This window comes from Engystomops pustulosus, chromosome 4 (assembly GCF_040894005.1).
Source record: "Engystomops pustulosus chromosome 4, aEngPut4.maternal, whole genome shotgun sequence".
NCBI lineage: Eukaryota > Metazoa > Chordata > Amphibia > Anura > Leptodactylidae > Engystomops > Engystomops pustulosus.
The window spans coordinates 96054234-96076400 of NC_092414.1; the positions used below are offsets into that span (position 1 = coordinate 96054234).

A 22167-nucleotide genomic window follows, 5' to 3' on the forward strand; every position below is an offset into this window, starting at 1 on the left:
CTGGGCGGCGGCTCCCGGTCCATTGTGGCGGCTTCTCTCTTCGATCTTCACGTGCCGGCAGTCGCGTCCATGCGACTTGCCGGCGGGCGCACAGTGCGATGCGGCGGTGTCGCCGCTGATGACGTCGTCAGCGGCGACACCACTACATCATATTATGCGCCCGCCGGCAAGTCGCATAGACGCGACTGCCGGCACGTGAAGATCGAAGGGAGAAGCCGCCGCAGAGGATCGGGAGCTGCCGCCGAGGACCAGGAGCCGCCGCCGAGGACCGGGAGCCGGAGGGTGAGTATTAATTTTTATTTTTTTTTTTATTAACTCATGGTTTTTTTTTATTAACTCGTGTATAAGCCGAGATTAGGTTTTTCAGCACATTTTTGTGCTGAAAAACTCGGCTTATACACGAGTATATACGGTACATGAAAAAGTGATGCAGGTTGTTCCGTTTATACATTTTAGGCTACTTTTAGGTGTTTGTAAAATTTAAAGTCTCTGCTTAAATGCTTTTGGCTTGTTGTGGGTGTCAGAATATAGCCATAGAAAGAATTTTATTTCCACATTTTATTTTCCAAAATTTCACCAGTCAAGGAATTTTTTTAGTAAAGGAATTTACAAAATGTAACAGAAACTATGTACATTAGATATTTCTACAATTACACTTACCAGGGAATAAAGTTAATTTGTAATTTTAACAAAAAATCAATAGCTTAAAAATAATGGGGGTCATTTAGCTTAGCTTTTTTGGTGCATTTGCAGACTTGCAGCAAAATTAGCAATTTTGCCAAAAAGTTAGCAATTTTGCCAAAAAGTTAGCAATTTTTTAAAAAGTTAAAAATCCAACAGTCCCAGCTGCCTTATACTGTATATCAACCTCTAAGAAAAATCAACATAAGTCTAAAAACTAGAATAACCAGAAAATAGACAAACAAATGGCCTGACTAAAGATAAATGCCAAAAATTGTACAACCTAATTTAAAAAAAAAAAAGATAATTCTACGGAATTTGAAAAATGTTTAAGCCTCACATTTCATTGTAAAGAATATTACCTAGTGCCATTATAAATTACAATTTGTCTTGAAGAAAACAAGTCCTCATACAACTCAAGAAAAAAACAAGCAATAAAAATGGAAATGCATAATTGATAAAAGGCTGCTTCATTAAGGGGTAATGGTAACCCCAGTCATTCACTTGCATGGAGGCCTATAATATATGTGCCCTGACCTTGCATGTTTTTTTTTTTTTGGTTCTATCAGCTGATCATGACTTTTTGTGATTTGAACATACTGCAGTTAAATGCAGTTAAAGAATAATGAACATCTGGGGGGATATGCTATAAATAGACAGAAACTAACATTTCATCTTCTTTATACAGAGTTAGAGTTCTAAAATTCTCACAACTTATCAGGTTTACTTATTAGTCTGTAATAATCTTTATCAAGTACTGAATAGATAAGCACTTCTTCAGATTTATAAACCCCGAATCCAATCAATGTTACATTTCACAAAGTATACAACACACGTTTGGATTACTATAGTTCTTGAATGATTGGTCTAATTCTATGCACCTTAATCAGGTTTTTTCTTACCTCCACTCCACTCCAAAAATGAAGATTTACAATATTGTAAACTAGAATGAAAGTTTTTTTTTGTGGGCTAATTATTTTAATAGAGGTTAGACGGAAGATAATAAGTTGACAGATTGCTTTACAATAAATGAGGCAATATCCAAACTGCATCTTTTAAGAGAGAAAAATACTATTGAATATTGCCACCTAGTGGTTACAATGTAAGGTTCCTCCTAGAAATAATTGCAGGAATATGACATTTACAGAGGGGCAATCAGTGATGCAAACTCGTTCTACATTTTGGAAAATGTAAAGTTGTTAAGCACCAGTAAAACTTCTGTGAGACTAACTACTGTGCACACATTTGGTGATTTGGCATAAAACTTTATTGGAGTGCTTTGTATATGTAGATTCCAACTCCAAGTAAAAACATGTAGGTTTTGTCACCCCTGCAACCAATTTTTGGGCACTTAGCAGCTGTGCATATTTGGAAATAATATAATAAGAAACATCTTTGTTAAAGCAGCTTTTATTTGTATAGATAACTACCACTCTGTTTGGTTCTATGGGACAATAAATCCTGTCCATGCCATACTGCCTGTATTGCCTATATCTAATTTCCTGTGCCTGTTCAGATACTGTGACCAGCAGAATGCAGGGAACGGAGCATAACTGACAGATGAGGGAGTCAACAAGTAGGCAGGAGGCAGGGATTTATTCGGGTCCATGCAGATAGGGAGACGTAGTTAGTTGATTAGATGGCCATGACGGAGAGTACCTCCCTGACTGTTGGGATGATAACCCCACCGCCCTGACAGGATGCTGAAGAGGAATATAAGTGTATTTGTCAGGCTGGAAGTTGCATTGGAAAGTTATAAAGACATGGCCAGCAACTGAAAAATGACATCTTAGGTACTTTTTGTGTTTTACAAGTGTGTTTTTGTGTTTTCCTACACTGTACTGAAGAGACCCAACCATGTCAAAACTGTTGTCTATAGTTGGGAATCTGTTGGCAGAAAAATGATGAGGTAGTATAAATAAATATATATATATATGCAACACCCTCGCCGATGCAATGGCGAGGTAGGGTTTGCGAATACGTCCCACCTGCATGTAATCACCTTACACTACATGGTCCTGATAGGACATAGCGGTATTGCAGTGGTGAATCCTGCCTGGCAAGGCAGGAGTTAAGTATTTTGTATAATGCCAGATGCTGTTATCCAATGATATGTGTTACATCCTGTGCTCTGTAAGCTGAGATGTGATTGGAGGAGCAGCCACCACCTGACCAAAGGAAGGTAATAAAACCTCTGGCCAGGAATGTTCTAGAGGTCTTTCTAGGGAGATTCCAGTGTAGGAGAATCCTAGAGATCAGTGAGTGAGTGAGTAATCTCTGTCTAGCCCATACCAGAGCAGGAAGAGCCTAGCCCCTGCCTCTGAAGAGTGGAGCATCAGACTAGAGTTAGTGTAGTGAGGAAAAGGGGTATCATCTTACCTTTAAAGGTGATACCTGAAGCCCTACAGGACAAGCTGAAGCTTCCTACCAGGACACAGCTGCCTCCCAGCCTGCCCTCTACATCCAGGCTGGTGAACTATCTCCTGAGGCTCCCTCCAACTCACATCTCGGCACTCCATCTACCTGTTAAAGGCACGTTTGCTGCGGTTCCTGCGGTCCAAATAAAGAACTGTAAGTTGTTTTCTTCAACTTCTGTCTCCGTCTGGTCCCTGCTAATACGGCTGCCTTCATCACCGGCACCCTGTCCATCACCCAGAGACTCACACTCGGGACATTAAGGGGTTGCCCCAGGGAGATCCGCTATAGCAGCCTCTCCCTTATCTTTTCTTGCCAACACCACCCTGCTGGAGACCTGCCAGGCTGTAGGACAGCCCTCTGGTTACCCCGTACCAAGCACCGTGACAATAGCGTGCTTAGGCCGCAACCGCCAGCCACTCCGGTACCGCGGGCCCCGGCTGTCTCTAGGCCTCACCTCAAGGGCTAGGCCCCGGTGGGGGATGTTGCAAGTGGCGTCACGAACAGGATATATACTTCTGTGCCTTATCCTGGCACTAAAGACTGTACTTTATTAAGAAAAAGACTGTGCTGCCTAACCCTGCTGCCATCCGGGTTTAGGCCCAAGGACTTGTGTGTTTCTGGAATGAACTGTGTTATACTGCTGCCACGTGCGGTCGAGCGCCGCTCCCGCACTCCAGAGGTTAATCCTGGCAAGAACTGTACCAGCTCTGCTACATCCGGCGCTGCCGCGCCTAAAGATTTTTACCTCAGAAACTGTGGCGCAGCAAATAATTCAAGCCCGCCAAAACCATCACTGGCGGGAAACCCAGATGACGCATCAAGCTCCACCCACGCGCGAGGGGCGCGAACCCCGCCTCCTGTGGCGCAGGAAAAATTAGAGCCCGCCACAGCTCTTGGCGGGAAGGACTTGGACTCCTCCCACTGGCTCGAGGCGGACTTCCTGCCCTGCCTCAGAGAAGCGCCAGAACTTGAGTGGACTTTGGACAGTGAGGACAACACCATGTGGGGTCCTCCGCCTTTCCCTCCTGTGGAGCGTCCGGAATTTTACGAGGTCCTAGAGACTATGGTGGTGGTCTCTGCGCAGCCCGTCCGAAGACCCTCCGCTGGACATCGGCTGCACCGAGGATTGACTCGGGCCTTCGTCACCAGGACATGTTACCAAACGGTGACGCAGTACCAAATCCCACCCGGGCGGTTCCTCGTCCCTATCCCGGCTACCATCCCGGTACCGCGGGTCCACGTGGAGGCGCCACGTGGGGAGGCCCCGACTCCTGGCGAGCCAACGCCTGGGCCTAGTGTTGCCGCTCCACCTGCTCCGAGGCCTACTACTCCGGCTGCGCGGCCTGCTAGCCCCGATGTGGTGGTTCCTGACCCTCCGGTGGTTCCTGCTCCTGTTCCGGCACCTACCTGTCGTCCAAGGAGATCCGAGCCTGAACCGGAGCCACGAGCCCCAGCACCGAAACCTCCGCAGCCTCAAGGCCGAGGTGAGGCCGCCCGTCGGCGACTCCGAGACGCTGTCTCGGACCAGCGACGCCGAGAGAAGGAGGCCCAGCGGTATATGGCCGGCAGATCCACAGCGGGAGCTTGGGTCGAGAAGAATCGCACCACCGGCATGGTCCGGTTCTTCGACAAGCGGAAGGGCTATGGCTTCGCCACCCAGGACTATACCGGACGGGAAGTATTTATACCCCGCCGGTCCGTCAAGAGGCCTGATCTGCCGGAGAACCTGCACAACCTGAAGCCGGGAGAGTGTATCGAGTTCTCCCTGCAGGAAGGACCTCGAGGACCCTGGGCGGCTGGTGTGATCCGGATCCCTGACTCCGATGAGGACCGTTACTTCCAGCAGGACGACTGGTATGAGGACGACGAGTGGCCGGAATCTCCGAACACCTCTTCCTCCTCGGCTGCAAGTCCCCGGGCGGTGACCCACGTGAATGCCCCATCCACAGTAATTGTGAGTACGGGTCCCATTGCCATCCATGGGCCGGGCATGATACAGGGCGCCACCCCCACCGGCTCCCCTGCCGGGAGCATTGCCAGGTCCCGCGGCTCTTCGGTGGGAGAAGACATCCCGGCTAGCGAACCTTGTCCGGAGGTTCCGTCTAGGCCCACATCTCCCCTGGCCGGTTACCAATGGGGTGATGACCCGGCCCCGGAAGAACCGGAGCTGGAAGGGGCTGCGGCGCTGCCGCAGGGCCCTGGTTATTTCTTCCTGGACCCCTCCGTGGTCCCTGGCTCAGTTGAGCCCCCGGCTGGAACAGCCGACACCGCGGGCGACAGCGCTCCTCCCCCTGAAGGTCCGGAGGATGTTGCTGCACCTGCAGTACCCACTACTGCCACCGGGTGTCCCCAGCCGGCACCTACTCCCGCTGAGGACGCACAGGATTCCCTGCAGGAGCTGGATCCTGTCTTTGCTGAACCCAGCGATACTGACTAATCCCTGAAGGGCTGTAGCCCTCTCCAAGTACTATGTCCTTTGTACATATTGTGTATATTTATCTCCATATCCCTATAGAGCCAGAAACTGTCCTGAGACTCTTACCCTTATTTATCTCAGTCAAGAGATTATACACTGTCATGTGCTATGATAGCACCCTTCCTCTGCCACAGCAGAGATTTCTTCAAAGGACTCTGTCCCTCTCCAAATAGAGGAGACCCTTTGTTTCTTCAGTGCACTTTTCCCCCACATCAAGGGCTGTACCCAGAAGATGGACTTTGTCAGTAGAGACCTTCTGAGAGACTTTTGCCGGATACTCCAGGGAAAAGTTGCTATGTCTATTGACTATTATTTTGCACTTAATGCCTTCCTTTCTAGGTACGGACATTCTGCTTGCACTTTTTTATGCCTTTTCTTTGCAGGAAAAGAGACATTTGCTACCGTGCTACTCTGAGTAGCCTATCTATCTGTAACGTTATGTTATAAGATGTGTACCCATTGGGCTGCTAAGCCAATGTGATTTTGCCAAATATTTGCACACTGTCATATCTGCCAGTAGTCTGCATTAACCCTTTCATAGGCTTTTCAGGTTGTAGTGTGGCTGTGTCGGACCGTCTTTTGTGTAAAACACTGACCGCTACCTGATCCCTCAAACTGAGGTTTGCACATGGGGGTAGTCCGTAAACTGCGGGTCTTTAGGGGACCGGGGGTGTTACAGAGTTAGCACCTGGATGCCACTCATACATGGGTAAGGATGCCAGTCAGGAGGTACTTGTGTCGCATATGCTAACGCAATGCAGATAGACACCATATAATTGCCGCCAGGGAAGAAGCGTTGATAAAACAAATATACAGGCCTTGGTGCAAGGAGTGGATTACAGGACATGACATCACCCCTTTCCTACTGTACAGTCCGGTTTAATGGCGTCAGCGACCAACTGTCATACAGCTACATGTTTTTTTGTCTTAGTCCGACACCAACCCAGGTGCCTGTCTCCAGGACCATGGGCGGTTTGTCCCTACACCTCACATAGCCTGCACTTCCTAGAAGTGCCCTTAGCCCCCTCTGTGCCCAAACCATCTGTAGTCGAGCCGAGGGCGGCTCTTTCAATTGCCCCCGGGGTATGCAACACCCTCGCCGATGCAATGGCGAGGTAGGGTTTGCGAATACGTCCCACCTGCATGTAATCACCTTACACTACATGGTCCTGATAGGACATAGCGGTATTGCAGTGGTGAATCCTGCCTGGCAAGACAGGAGTTAAGTATTTTGTATAATGCCAGATGCTGTTATCCAATGATATGTGTTACATCCTGTGCTCTGTAAGCTGAGATGTGATTGGAGGAGCAGCCACCACCTGACCAAAGGAAGGTAATAAAACCTCTGGCCAGGAATGTTCTAGAGGTCTTTCTAGGGAGATTCCAGTGTAGGAGAATCCTAGAGATCAGTGAGTGAGTGAGTAATCTCTGTCTAGCCCATACCAGAGCAGGAAGAGCCTAGCCCCTGCCTCTGAAGAGTGGAGCATCAGACTAGAGTTAGTGTAGTGAGGAAAAGGGGTATCATCTTACCTTTAAAGGTGATACCTGAAGCCCTACAGGACAAGCTGAAGCTTCCTACCAGGACACAGCTGCCTCCCAGCCTGCCCTCTACATCCAGGCTGGTGAACTATCTCCTGAGGCTCCCTCCAACTCACATCTCGGCACTCCATCTACCTGTTAAAGGCACGTTTGCTGCGGTTCCTGCGGTTCAAATAAAGAACTGTAAGTTGTTTTCTTCAACTTCTGTCTCCGTCTGGTCCCTGCTAATACGGCTGCCTTCATCACCGGCACCCTGTCCATCACCCAGAGACTCACACTCGGGACATTAAGGGGTTGCCCCAGGGAGATCCGCTATAGCAGCCTCTCCCTTATCTTTTCTTGCCAACACCACCCTGCTGGAGACCTGCCAGGCTGTAGGACAGCCCTCCGGTTACCCCGTACCAAGCACCGTGACAATAGCGTGCTTAGGCCGCAACCGCCAGCCACTCCGGTACCGCGGGCCCCGGCTGTCTCTAGGCCTCACCTCAAGGGCTAGGCCCCGGTGGGGGATGTTGCATATATATATATATATATATATATATATATATATACACATATATACACTCACCGGCCACTTTATTAGGTACACCTGTCCAACTGCTCGTTAACACTTAATTTCTAATCAGCCAATCACATGGCGGCAACTCAGTGCATTTAGGCATGTAGACATGGTCAAGACAATCTCCTGCAGTTCAAACCGAGCATCAGTATGGGGAAGAAAGGTGATTTGAGTGCCTTTGAACGTGGCATGGTTGTTAGTGCCAGAAGGGCTGGTCTGAGTATTTCAGAAACTGCTGATCTACTGGGATTTTCACGCACAACCATCTCTAGGGATTCCAGAGAATGGTCCGAAAAAGAAAAAACATTCAGTGAGCGGCAGTTCTGTGGGCGGAAATGCCTTGTTGATGCCAGAGGTCAGAGGAGAATGGGCAGACTGGTTCGAGCTGATAGAAAGGCAACAGTGACTCAAATCGCCACCCGTTACAAGCAAGGTAGGCAGAAGAGCATCTCTAAACGCACAGTCCATCGAACTTTGAGGCAGATGGGCTACAGCAGCAGAAGACTACACCGGGTGCCACTCCTTTCAGCTAAGAACAGGAAACTGAGGCTACAATTTGCACAAGCTCATCGAAATTGGACAGTAGAAGATTGGAAAAACGTTGCCTGGTCTGATGAGTCTCGATTTCTGCTGCGACATTCGGATGGTAGGGTCAGAATTTGGCGTCAACAACATGAAAGCATGGATCCATCCTGCCTTGTATCAACGGTTCAGGCTGGTGGTGGTGGTGTCATGGTGTGGGGAATATTTTCTTGGTACTCTTTGGGCCCCTTGGTACCAATTGAACATTGTTGCAATGCCACAGCCTACCTGAGTATTGTTGCTGACCATGTCCATCCCTTTATGACCACAATGTACCCAACATCTGATGGCTACTTTCAGCAGGATAATGCGCCATGTCATAAAGCTGGAATCATCTCAGACTGGCTTCTTGAACATGACAATGAGTTCACTGTACTCAAATGGCCTCCACAGTCACCAGATCTCAATCCAATAGAGCATCTTTGGGATGTGGTGGAACGGGAGATTCGCATCATGGATGTGCAGCCGACAAATCTGCTGCAACTGTGTGATGCCATCATGTCAATATGGACCAAAATCTCTGAGGAATGCTTCCAGCACCTTGTTGAATCTATGCCACGAAGAATTGAGGCAGTTCTGAAGGCAAAAGAGGGTCCAACCCGTTACTAGCATGGTGTACCTAATGAAGTGGCCGCTGAGTGTATATAAATATATATATATGTATATATATATATATATATATATATATATATATAATTTCTTCTTCTGATGCCTCCAGCACCATTGACGAATCATATTCTGTGAATACAACAAACTCCAGTTTCCAAATGCCTTAAGGAGTTCTGCTTCACCTGAGGGTGAAAGTAATGGGCATGCCCATGTTCCCAACTCCTGACTGGTACCAGTATTTTAAGATATATATATATTTTTTGACCACTATTTCCCCATTTATTGTTTTAATTTACATTAGTTTTTTCACATTCAGGGTTCACAGAGAAGCAAAACTAAAAATTAAAAAAAATAGTCAACCTACTAGAGTAACCCAGTCCATGGTAATTTTTCAAAAGGCATACATTTTTTTTTCATTGTCTGGAGGAGAAGATCAGATGAAGAGGATAACGAATCTCTTTATTTCTTAACTGAGTAATTAATCAATTTATTGGGAGCCTGCACCAGTTTTGTGTATAACAAAGCAGAAAATTGTGCATCTAAAGGGGAATGGTGGTGCTTAGTCAGAGTTTGCACCACTTTTATTACTGACATGCGCCACAAAAAAATTGTTGTGCAACATGTTGCACACTTTCAGAGCATTGCAGGTGGTGACACATAATTGAAGACCAAGCAACAGTATTCAATAATGTTTTCACCATACAGGTATAGTAACAATTTTATTTTATTGCACGGGTTGTTACTGACCCGGCATACTAATTAAGTAGTGTTTTGTGATGATTTTCAATTTTTTTAATGTTATGTGTGATTTTTATATTGTATGGGGTATTAGAGGACCCAGTGTGGGACATCTGATCACTTGTTCAGAGTAATATACTGCAATACTGATGTATTGCAACATATTACAATAGTCAGCCTATGTAGATGCATGTTTCACAATCCCAGCTATGAGTGCGGGAGCGCGGCTGTCAGATATAGCTGGGATCCTGTGTTGATCACATGGGCTCTGCTTCTGAGCCTGGGCTATCACCATGACGTAACTACCGTATATTCCGGCGTATAAGACGACCTGGTGTATAAGACGACCCCCCTACTTTCCTGTTAAATATAGAGTTTAAGATATATTCACCGTATAAAGCCCCTTCTACACTGGCGTTTTTCACGCGCGAGTTCTGCGCGTGCATTTGACGCGCAGAACTTGCATTGCACTCTGTCCCATTGTATTCAATGGGTCTTTCTCCATTAGCGTTGTTTTTGACGCGCGTGCTTGCGTTCATTTGCACGCGCGTCAAAATCGCAGCATGCTCTATTTTTGCGAGTCACGCGCAATTTTCACGCCCCATTCAAGTCTATGGAGATGCATCAAGAACGCATTGCACTCGCAATCATTGCAAGTGCAATGCGAGTGCAATGCGTTTTAAACGTAAGGGTTGCTAGGTGACCAGAATAACAGTATTTCCCCTGCTCGCGAACGATCATTTAATTAAAAAAACACAGTGAAGAACAGTGCAGAACACAGTGCAGAATAGATTACAGATGTTCGGCACATCTGCTTACTTGTCGGAAGATACGCGCGGAACGGTGTGGCCAAAATAGCATGTGAAGAACAATATATATGTGTGAAGAACACATTGCAGATGTATTTAAACATCTGCAATTTGTTCTTCACACACATATATATTGTTCTTCACATGCTATTTTGGCCGCACCGTTCCGCGTGTGTTCTGCACTGTGTTTTTCTCTTAAATGATCCTGTGGTCACTGTTTTCACTGTGTTCACTGGTTTTATTCTATTCTTCACTGTTCTTCACATCTGCTAACTTGTCGGGAGATAATATACACGGGGAACAGTGAAGAATAGATTGCAGATGTTTGCAACTTATCAGAAGACATTATTTTTTAATTAAATAACCCATTTTAATCCCAAACCATGGTCCCTTTGAAAAATGCTCGATTCTCCCATTGACTCGCGCGTGAAAAAAACGCAAAAAAACGCAAAAAAAACGCTAACAACACGCGCGTAAAAAACGCAAAAACGCTAATTACTCCAAGGAAAAATGGAACAAAAACGCAGCCAAAAACGTCAGTTTTTCACGCATTGCACCCTGACGTGAAACGCAACGCTAGTGTGGAAGAGGCCTAAGACTACCCTTTTTCCAACGCATACAAAACACCAGTAAAAATTTTTAAAAAACAGATTTGAATTTAACATGGTCCTTTTTTAATTTAAATTCTTATGACATGCAGGTATATAGCAGGAAAACTGTCGCTCATAAACATAAGGCATACAACAACAACATTACCATCGTCCATTTTACTGTAAATGTTACCATACTGTACCTTAAATTTTTATTTTATTAAATATTCCATGCCATGTACTCAGAAGCGGAAAAAAAATTCCAAATGCAATGAAAATGGTGAAAAAACGCATTTGCGCCATTTTCTTGTGGGCTTGGATATTACGTCTTTCACTGAGCGCCCCAAATGACATGTCTACTTTATTCTTTGGATCGGTACGATTAAAGGGATACCAAATTTGTATAGGTTTTATAATGTTTTCACACAAAAATGAAAACCTCCTGTACAAAAATAATTTTTTTGATTTTGCCAACTCCTGGAGCTAATAACTTTTTTATACTTTGGTGTACGGAGCTGTGGGTGATGTCATTTTTTGCAAAATTTGATAATATTTTCAATGATATAATTTTTAGGACTGTACGACCTTTTGATCCCTTTTTATAGATTTTTTTATATTTTTCAAAATGGCAAAAAAGTGCCATTTTCGACTTTGGGCGCTATTTTCCATTACGGGGTTAAACGCATTGAAAAACCGTTATCATATTTTGATAGATCGGGCATTTTCGGATGCGTCGATACCTGATGTGTTTATGATTTTTACTGTTTATTTATATTTATGTCAGTTCTAGGGAAAGGGGGTGATTTGAAATTTTAGGTTTTTTTATTATAATTTTTTTTTAACTTTTTTTAATTTTTATTTATACTATTTTTCAGACTCCCTAGGGTACTTTAACCCTAGGTTGTCTGATCGATCCTATCATATACTGCCATACTACAGTATTGCAGTATATGGGGATTTTCCTCCTCTTTCATTACAATGGGCTATCAGCACATTGTAATGAAGGGGTTAAAACAAAATAGCCTCGGGTCTTCGGAAGACCCGAGGCTACCATGGAGACGGATCGCCGCCCCCGATGACGTCACGGGGAGCGGCGATCCCAGGTAAGATGGTGGCGCCCATGCACCGCTATCTTTTTGAGGCTGCCGGCGGTTTTGCCGGCAGCCACCGCTGTGAAAACACCCGCGATCGGTGCTAGCAATATGCACCCGTGAGACCTCTCCATGCAGCGCGACCCGTTACCGGCGTATAAGACGACCCCAGACCAGACAGAAGATTTTTCTGTCTTCAAAAGTCGTCTTATACGCCGGAATATACAGTAAATAGCAGGGCACCATGACTTACAATTATTTCAAGTTGTGGGGGTTAAAGGGATATTCCTGTTTCACAAAGTAAATGTTATTGTTTAGATTTTTCAAAGTAATTCCATTTTCCAATATACTTTCTGTATCAATCCCAATCCAGTTTTCTAGATCTCTACTTGCTGTCATTCCATAGAAAGCTTCTATGTTTACTTGCAGTGGATAGAAATCTGTCCATGGTCACACAGGTGCACGGCTCGTTATAACACACAGCTCTGATTACTCTTAGTGATTATAATGAGCTTGCACCTGTGTGACATGACCATGGTCAGATTTCTATTCCTAGAAGCAGATATAGAACCTTTCTATGGAATGACAACAAGCAGAGATAATAAAACTGTGAAGAATTGATGTTGGTGTTGGAAAATGGTATAACTCTTCATTACAAAAACAATAATATTTATTTCCTATGATATTTTAATTTAATAATCTAAATAAAAGTCCATGAATATCACAGGTGAGAATATCATGGACTAAATCATGTGCAATATAAAGCCAGCTGTTGTGCTGGAACCGGCTGCCATAAATACCCTATAGTGCACTCACATTTGAATAATGCTTATCTCTATTCACGTCTAGAGATTGTTCCACTTTCTTTGTTAAGCATTCTCCTGGGTTCAATCAGCATATTTGTATAATGTGGCAGCAGAAGTTTTAAACAATCTCATAATTATTTCCAATTTGGAAAAGAGCACTCTTTGTCTTTTTAATGGCAGGAGTATTGCAAGTTTTTGTTAGGAGATATAAATTATTTCATAAAATCGGAATCAGCATTCTTGTTATATAACTAAATGGCTGTGCAATTATTTATTTTATAGCAATTTTTTTATTCTGCTTAATACATATGAAAACTGGATCTTGAAAAATTGTGGAATGTGTTTTGAGGTGTTTGAAGACTCATTTAAAGACAGACTATTATTTTTTTCAACCCAACCTCTTAACAGATATTCAGTTTGGTGCACTGAAAACTTACAGAGCAATCAGATTACAGCTCTCCATATAAGTATATGAAAAGAGGAGGACAAAGAGAAAGAAGCACAAACACAATGCATATACATGGAAATTTATTGGGGAGATGTATTAATTTGTAGGTCTTTAGACCAATCTAGTTTGCTGCACCACAATAATGAATTTTCTGGCTCACAGACTGAATTTTCTAGCGCACAGGCTATTTTATGGTGTGGCCAAACCCCTGTTACAGAGGCCATACCCCTTTTTTGGCCAAAAATAGTCAAAAATCCTCAATAAATATGAAACATGGCATTTTAAGTTCAAATTACTCCAGTATTCTGGTATACACAGCTGGATATATCTTCCCCACTGAGTTTCAATGTGAACTTACATGCTATATTCACATCAATGGTAGTAACACTGTGAGCTGTTGAATAGAGTGCTGGTGTTCTTTTTTGAAAACTTGGTACCTGGTCCCTCCCAGGTGTTTTTTGTCATGATGTTTTTAATCATGACAAAAACTATTCCATCCCCTAGGCAACAGGATGAGTGGGTAATTTAAAGCAGTCTACCATCAGTAAATTTGATGGTAGATGTCCTATAAATAAAATCAATCACTGAACTGAGTATGTTGCATATGGCACTGTATGTATGTGTATATGCACATGAATGTATTTATATGTGTGAGTATACTGATATGTATATTTTTTAAGTGGGAAGGGGGACCTCATGCAGTAGCCTGTCTCTCCTAGTTACGCCACTGCCTATAAAGATTCACCTCCGCTCATCTTCATCTTCATCCCGGTGTTGTCCATCGCAAGTCTTGACACGCCGGGATCACCTAGAAAAGAAAGTTCTAATTAGCATGTTGGAGCTCCAGGCTGCTAATTATGAACACCCCCGCACCTGGATGGGAGAGGGAGGTGACATCACACAAAATTGTTTTTTCCTCAGTGATATGTAATAACACACAGCTCTGATTACTCTCTATGCTACTAACAAGCTATACATCTGTGTGACCATGGTCAGATTTCTGTCCACTGGAAGTAAACATAGAATGAACAAGCAGAGACCCAGAAAACTTGAAGATGATCCAGGCAGAATTGATACAGAAGGTATATTGGAAAATTGTATACATTTTTATCATGCAAACAATAATATTAATTTGCCAAAATGGGCATATACACACACGTATATTTACATACACGAGTACATTTCTACACTCATATACACATGTATGTCTTCTTTTTCCAGGGCCCACTAGCTGCTGATCATTTCGGTGAAGTAGACAGCAGGAATTAAAGATAAGAGACCTGCTGTTCTGTTTTCCCATCCCCTTCCCCAAGCATTTGTTATCTGAGATGCTCAGGTGGGTACTTTAGAAAATGTGCACTTTTATAAACATTTTGGGGCACATTTACTTACCCGGTCCTGTCACGATCCCCGATCCAAACTGACCGACGAGTATGAAGTCCGGGCCGATTCACCAAGATCGTGCTCCTGATATACTGCATGTACCGCTTCCCCGCTGAGGTCCACCGGAGTTCACCTTCTTCTTCCCGGTGTATGTGAGTGGATGTCCTGCAACACAATTTGAATTTCAAATCCTGCGCTTAGTCCAAATCAGTTGGGTTGTCCGACGGCCACGCCCCCCGTTTTGTGTCACATGAAAGTTGACGCAATTGCGCCAAAATCCAATCGCGTGCGCCAAAAACCCCTATTAAATGCGGTGCAAATAGAAATAGTTGGGAAACCCAATGGAAATGCGGTCTGCAGACCCTTAGTAAATTTGCCCCAATATGTGTATAACAGTGTACCTCAGCCATTGTGTAGTGTGGCAGGTCAGGTACAAGGCCCCTTGACACTTTGGGCCCCTGCCATGGCTGCTACCCCAGTTGCTATGCCCCCTGGAAGCTAGTAAGGGCCAATATATCTCTCACATGACTATTCTTCAGTGAAAAATATCTGTAATATATTATGTTTCCAAAAATAATACCTAAAAATAAGCTATAACATGATTTGTTTAGGATTTGGGAAGTGTGATGCAGGCATCCAAGAAAAAGAGGATTCCTCCAGCGAGCCCAACTTTAAACTTTTAAACTTTTATTTCATATCAAGATAAAAACAAAGTGGTGTGCACAGCATCAATAAAAGTTGAAAACTGTTACTGACCTCTAGGAAACAGGCAGCAAGAAGGGTGGCATCTTTTTGTGAACAATGTTAATGCATTTTCACCTTGTATTACTGGATCTTAGCTATTTTTATAGTTTTTTTTAATAATATTTGTTTTTCCACTAAGAAAACTAGACTTCTAGATGTTTACCAATTTGCCAATCCTTGCCATTATCCTTTGGCAGTATGCAAAAGTCCAATAAATAATTTCTAAGGACATCTGGATTATTACTCTCATTGTAGCTTGGTAATTTCAGTTTTGTGGAAAGTGTTTGGAGACTGATTTAAAGCCAGACTATTTTTTTCAGTGCCCAACCTCCTAAAGAGATATTCAGTTTGAAATCTTCACAGGATTCCACTTTGGTGATTTGAAAACTTACAGAGCAATCACATTACAGCTCTCCATAGAAGTATTTGAAAAGAGGAGGAGAAAAAGGAAGAAGCACAGAAACAATGCACATACACGGAAACTTATTGGGGGAGATGTATTAATATTTTGGCCTTTAGACCAATCCAGAGCAGAACTGGACAGAGGGATAACTAGCTTAGTTTGCTGCACCACAATAATGAATTTTTTGGCTCACAGGCTGAATTTTCTAGCGCACAGGCTATTTTGCGGTGCGGCCAACCCCCTTTTATAGAGGCCAGAGGCCAAAAATTGTAAAGAAAGCCTCAATAAATATGATACATGGCATTTAAGTGAAAATTACTCGAGTATTCAAGCACATACAGCTTGATATATCTTCCACATTGAGTTTCAATGTGAACTAACATGTTATATTCACATCAATGGTAATACCACTGTGTGTTGTTGAATAGAGTACTGGTGTTTTCTCTTGAAAACTTGGTACCTGGTCCCTCCCTTCCAGTTGACGTCACAGACAGTCTGCAATACGGGCGGGTGGAACCAGCCTACAGGGGTGCACAGTGCCTCCTTTCACCTTTCCTGTCTGTACAGTTGTCTTCCTCCAAGAATGCAGGCTGTGGCAACATCAACCGGACAGGAGGGACCTGTTACATTAAGAGACTGGCTACATTAAGAGACTGGGGTCTCTGTATATAAGCAAGCCGGAGAGCCATCGGCTTATTTACACATTTGCATAATTTGTATATAATTTCCGAAGAATTCTGATGTTTCTAAACATGACAAAAATGATTCCATTCCCTAGGCAACTGGATGAGCGGGTAATTTAAGGCAGTCTACCATCAGTAAATTTGATGGTAGATGTCCTATAAATGAAATCAATCACTGAAACAACACATCAAAACCTATAAAGATTCACCTCCGCTCATCTTCATCTTGATCCCAGTGTTGTCCATCGCAAGTCTTGACAGGCCGGGATCACCTAGAAAAGAAAGTTCTAATTAGCATGTTGGAGCTCCAGGCTGCTAATTATGCACACCCCCGCACCTGGATGGGAGAGGGAGGTGACATCACACAAAATTGTTTTTTCTTCAGTGATATGTAATAACACACTGATTACTGTCTATGCCACTAACAAGCTGTACATCTGTGTGACCATGGTCAGATTTCTGTCCACTGGAAGTAAACATAGAATGAACAAGCAGAGACCCAGAAAACTTGAAGATGATCCAGGCAGAATTGATACAGAAGGTATATGGAAAATTGTATACATTTTTACCATACAAACAATAATATTAATTTGCCAAAATGGGAATACTGCTTTAACTCACTCTCACTCATTTCTATCTCACTCAGAAATAGCAGCACCATATAGGGTGTTGTAACGAAAGACAGTAATGATGCGAATAAAGCTTTAAAGGGGAATTAAAATGAATGCGGGACTGTTATCTGCACTCATACAGCATATACATAAACACACACAGAGAGCCTATTCACACATACAGCATATACACACACATACATTCATACACACATATACATTTATACACTCATATACACATGTATGTACTCACTGTCAGATAGTCTTCTTTTTCCATGGCCCACTAGCTGCTGATCACTTGGGTGAAGTAGACAGCAGGGAGTAAAGATAAGAGACCTGCTGTTCTGTTTTCCCCTTCCCCAAGCATTTGTTATCTGAAATTCTCAGGTAAGTACTTTAGAAGATGTGCACTGTTATAAACGTATCATGCTGTACATTGTGGCGCATAATATGTGTATAACAGTGCACCTCAGCCATTGTTTAGTGTGGCAGGTCAGGTGCTAGGCCCCTTGACACTCTGAGCCACGTAGAACCTGCTATGGCTGCTATTCCTGTTGCTATGCCTCCTGGAAGCTAGTAAGGGCCAACATATCTCTCACATGACTATTTTTCAGTAACAAAAATCTGTACTGTAAGATGTTTCCAAAAATAACAGCTGCACTGAAAATAAGCCATAGCATGATTTTTTCTGGATTTGTGAAGTAAGAGGGTTCATCCAGCAAGTCCATTAAAAACATTAAACTTTTATTTCATATCGAGATAAAAACAAAGTGGTGTGCACAGGATCAATAAAAGTTTAAAATTGCGACTGACCTCTAGGAAACAGGCAGCAACAAGGGTGGCATCTTTTGGTGAATAATGTTAATGCATTTTCACCTTGTATTACTGGATCTTAGCTATTCTTATTGTTTTTTTCATAATATTTGTTTTTCCACTGAGAAAACTAGACTTCTAGATTTTTACCAATTTGCCAATCCTAGCCATTAGCGTTTGGAAGTATGCAAAATTCCAATATATAATTTCCAAGGATGTCTGGATCATTACTCTCATTATAGCTTGGTAATTTCAGTTTTGTGGAAAGTGTTTGGAGACTTATTTAAATCCAGACTATTCTTTTTTTAGTGCCCAGCCTCCTAAACAGATATTCAGTTTGAAATCTTCATAGGATTCCACTTTGGTGAACTGAAAACTTACCAAGCAATCAGATTACAGCTCTCCATAGAAGTATATGAAAAGAGGAGGAGAAAGAGAAAGAAGCATAGACACAATGCACATACACGGAAACTTATTGGAGGAGATGTATTAATTTGTTGGTCTTTAGACCAATCCAGAGCAGAACTAGACAGAGCAGATTACTAGTCTAGTTTGCTGCACCAAAAATGGTAAAAAATGCTCAATAAATATGACACATGGCATTTTAAGTGCAAATTTATCCAGTATTCTGGCAAAGACAGCTTGATATACAGTATATTCCCCACTGAGTTTCAATGTGAACTTACATGCTATATTCACATGGTAGTACCACTGTGTGCTGTTGAATAGAGTGCTGGTGTTCTTTCTTGAAAACTTGGTCCCTCCCTTACAGTTGACGTCGCAAACAGTCTTCAAGATGGGCGGGTGGGACCAGCCGACAGGGGTGCGCAGTCCCTCCTTCCACCTTCCCTGTCTGCGCGGTTGTTTTCCTCCAAGAATGCAGGCTGCCGGCAATATCATCTGGACAGGAGGGACCTGTTACATTAAGAGACTGGCTACATTAAGAAATAGGGGTCTGCATATATGCAAGCCCGAGCGCCACCGGCTTATTCGCATATTTGTATAATTTGTATATAATTTCAGAAGAATTCTGATGTTTCTAAGCATGACAAAAATGATTCCATTCTCTAGTGGATGAGTGGGTAATTTAAGGCAGTCTACCATCAGTAAATCTGATGGTAGATGTCCTATAAATTAAATTAATCACTGAAAAAAACACATAAAAACCTATAAAGATTCACCTCCACTACATCTTCATCTTCATCCCGGTGTTGTCCATCACAAGTCTTGACACGCCGGGATCACCTAGAAAAGAAAGTTCTAATTAGCATGTTGGAGCTCCAGGCTGCTAATTATGCACACCCCCGCACCTGGATGAGAGAGGGAGGTGACATCACACAAAATTGTTATGTATGTCCTCAGTGATATGTATTAACACACAGCTCTGATTACTCTCTATGCCACTAACAAGCTATACACCTGTGTGACCATGGTCAAATTTCTGTCCACTGGAAGTAAACATAGAATGAACAAGCAGAGACCCAGAAAACTTGAAGATGATCCAGGCAGAATTGATACAGAAGGTATATGGAAAATTGTATACATTTTTATCACACAAACAATAATATTAATATGCCAAAATGGGAATACTGCTTTAACTCACTCTCACTCTTCTATCTCACTCAAAATTAGCAGCACCATACAAGGTATTGTAACGAAATACAGTATTGATGTGAATAAAGCTTTTAAGGGGAAATAAAATGAATGCGGGACTGTTATCTGCACTCATACAGCATATACATAAACACACACAGAGAGCCTATTCACACATACAGCATATACACACACATACATTCATACACACATATACATTTATACACTCATATACACATGTTTGTACTCACTGTCAGATAGTCTTCTTTTTCCAGGGCCCACTAGCTGCTGATCACTTGGGTGAAGTAGACAGCAGGAAGTAAAGATAAGAGACCTGCTGTTCTGTTTTCCCCTTCCCCAAGCATTTGTTATCCGAAATGCTCAGGTGGGTACTTTAGAAGATGTGCACTGTTATGAACGTATTATGCTGTACATTTTGGCGCATAATATGTGTATAACAGTGCACCTCAGCCATTGTTTAGTGTGGCAGGTCAGGTGCTAGGCCCCATGACAATCTGGGCCCCGTAGAACCTGCTATGGCTGCTATCCCTGTTGCTATGCCCCCTGGAAGCTAGTAAGGGCCAACATATCTCTCACATGATGCAGGCATCCAAGAAAAAGAGGGTTAATCCAGCAAGTCCATTAAAAAACATTAAACTTTTATTCCATATTGAGATAATAGTAGTGTGCACAGTATAAATAAAAGTTGACATGTTTCGGACAGAGCACGATCCTTAATCATAACTAGATACAAAGTAAGTGGAACACATTTATACAAACAAAAGGATATGACGTGGAAAGGGGAGGAGAAGAATGGCGGGTTGAAAATACAAGCACAAGTACGTGTACAAAGTAACACAGGTAATACGTCATGAGATGAACATAATAAAATAAAAAAGTAAATATCATCAGCGATGTAATAAATCTGTTTTATAATTTTGGCCGTGAGGGGAGCTGGTATTTGAAGTCATAATCCAGCAACCCTCATGAGATAGAAGAAGTTTTCTCAAATTTCCACCCCTAATAGGACAATTAATTCTTTCTATGGCTTGTACACAATCATGGAGCAGAAAGAGGAAGAATGAACATCATGAAAAGGTTTGGATACACTAGATGTCTTATTCTTGGCCATTGCGTTTAGATCAACGTTTGCATCATTAATATGTTCCATGATTCTTTTTTTCAGTTTATGTATGTTGCTACCGATGTATTGCATATTGGAGGTATTGCAGGGAATCAAGTATACTACATAACTAGTGCTATAGTTAATGTATCTAGTTACAAAATATTCAGATTGACTGGAAGAAGAATAAAAAGACATGCAGTGTATGTGTTTGCACATGCTGCATCTGTTTTCACTGCAGGGAAAATTTCCCTTGTGTTGTAGCCAAGCGTATGCAGGAGGAGATTTAGAAGAGAAAACGATATGCAGCAATTTGTTATCTAAAGTAGTAGCTTGTCTTACATTCTTGAATCTTGGGTCTAGCATTTACATTCATAGATGCTAGTATTTGGGCAGTAATGGTGTCTTGTTTAAGTATAGGTAAACAGTCACGTATAATGGAAACAATTTTATTCTTGTTAAAATCAATCTGAACTTTTTGTAAGTTGATATATTAAGTTGTAAGTTGATACACTACTTATGTAGTATGTTTGAATACCTGCAATATTCAATAGATCGGTAGCAACATACATAATCGGAAAAAAAAGAATCATGAAACATATTAATGGTGCAAACGTTGATCCAAACTCATTGGCCAATAAGACATCTAGTGTATCCAAACAATCCATTTTCATGATGTTCATTCTTCCTCTTTCTGCTCGATGATTGTACAAGGCATAGAAAGAGTTAACTGTCCTATTAGGGATGGAGACTGGAGAAAACTTCTTCTATCTTGTGAGGTTTTCTGGATTATGACTTTAAATACCAGCTCCCCTCATGGCCTAAAAGAGATTTATTATATCTTTATTGATATTTTCCTTTTTATTTTCTTATATTCATCATGTATTACCTGTGTTACTTTGTACACGTATGTACTTGTGCTTGTATTTTCGACCCGCCTTTCTCCTCCTCCCCTTTCCACGTCATATCCTTTTGTTTGTATAAATGTGCTTCATTTACTTTTCATCTAGTTGCGATTAATAAAGGTTTATGTCCATAATGCGGCAACTTTTCTTGATCCTGCACACACCACTTTGATTTTATCTTTATGTTGACTAAACGTTTCATGTTTTTAATGGACTTGCTGGAGCAACCATCTTCTTCTTGGATGCCTGCATCATACACTCAGCATCCACTCTCCATGCAATGGCTTCCATGCCTACAGTCCACATCATCATCTTTACTTGGTGAGCTGTGCCCATTTTTTTGTTTTGGATTTTTGATTTATGAAGTATGTTTGAAATATAAACCCTACTCCAAAAATAAGTGAAAATTATTGTTAATTAAAAAAGCGTTCAAACAACTATACATATCAAACTGTAAATTGAATATAGAAGGAAAGATATAGTAAACTCTTCATCAAGGTAAGCAGATAACCCTAAAATAATTGCAGTCCCCCTAGTAGAATTGCATTCAAATGACCACAGAA

The 22167-nt window shown here is 42.5% G+C and overlaps 1 long non-coding RNA gene across 1 annotated transcript in view; it reads right to left on the bottom strand.

Annotated features, from left to right (window-relative positions):
* Positions 1-13394: 13394 nt before the first annotated feature.
* LOC140126864 (uncharacterized) overlaps positions 13395-22167 on the bottom strand; it is a 92681-nt gene continuing 83908 nt past the window's right edge. Inside the window, exons 2-6 of the long non-coding RNA XR_011854915.1 lie at positions 19165-19228; positions 18670-18898; positions 16769-16831; positions 14739-14894; positions 13395-14154 (exon numbers count right to left, since the gene is read on the bottom strand). This is a non-coding gene — a long non-coding RNA (uncharacterized lncRNA). The remainder of the gene's footprint in view (positions 14155-14738; positions 14895-16768; positions 16832-18669; positions 18899-19164; positions 19229-22167) is intronic.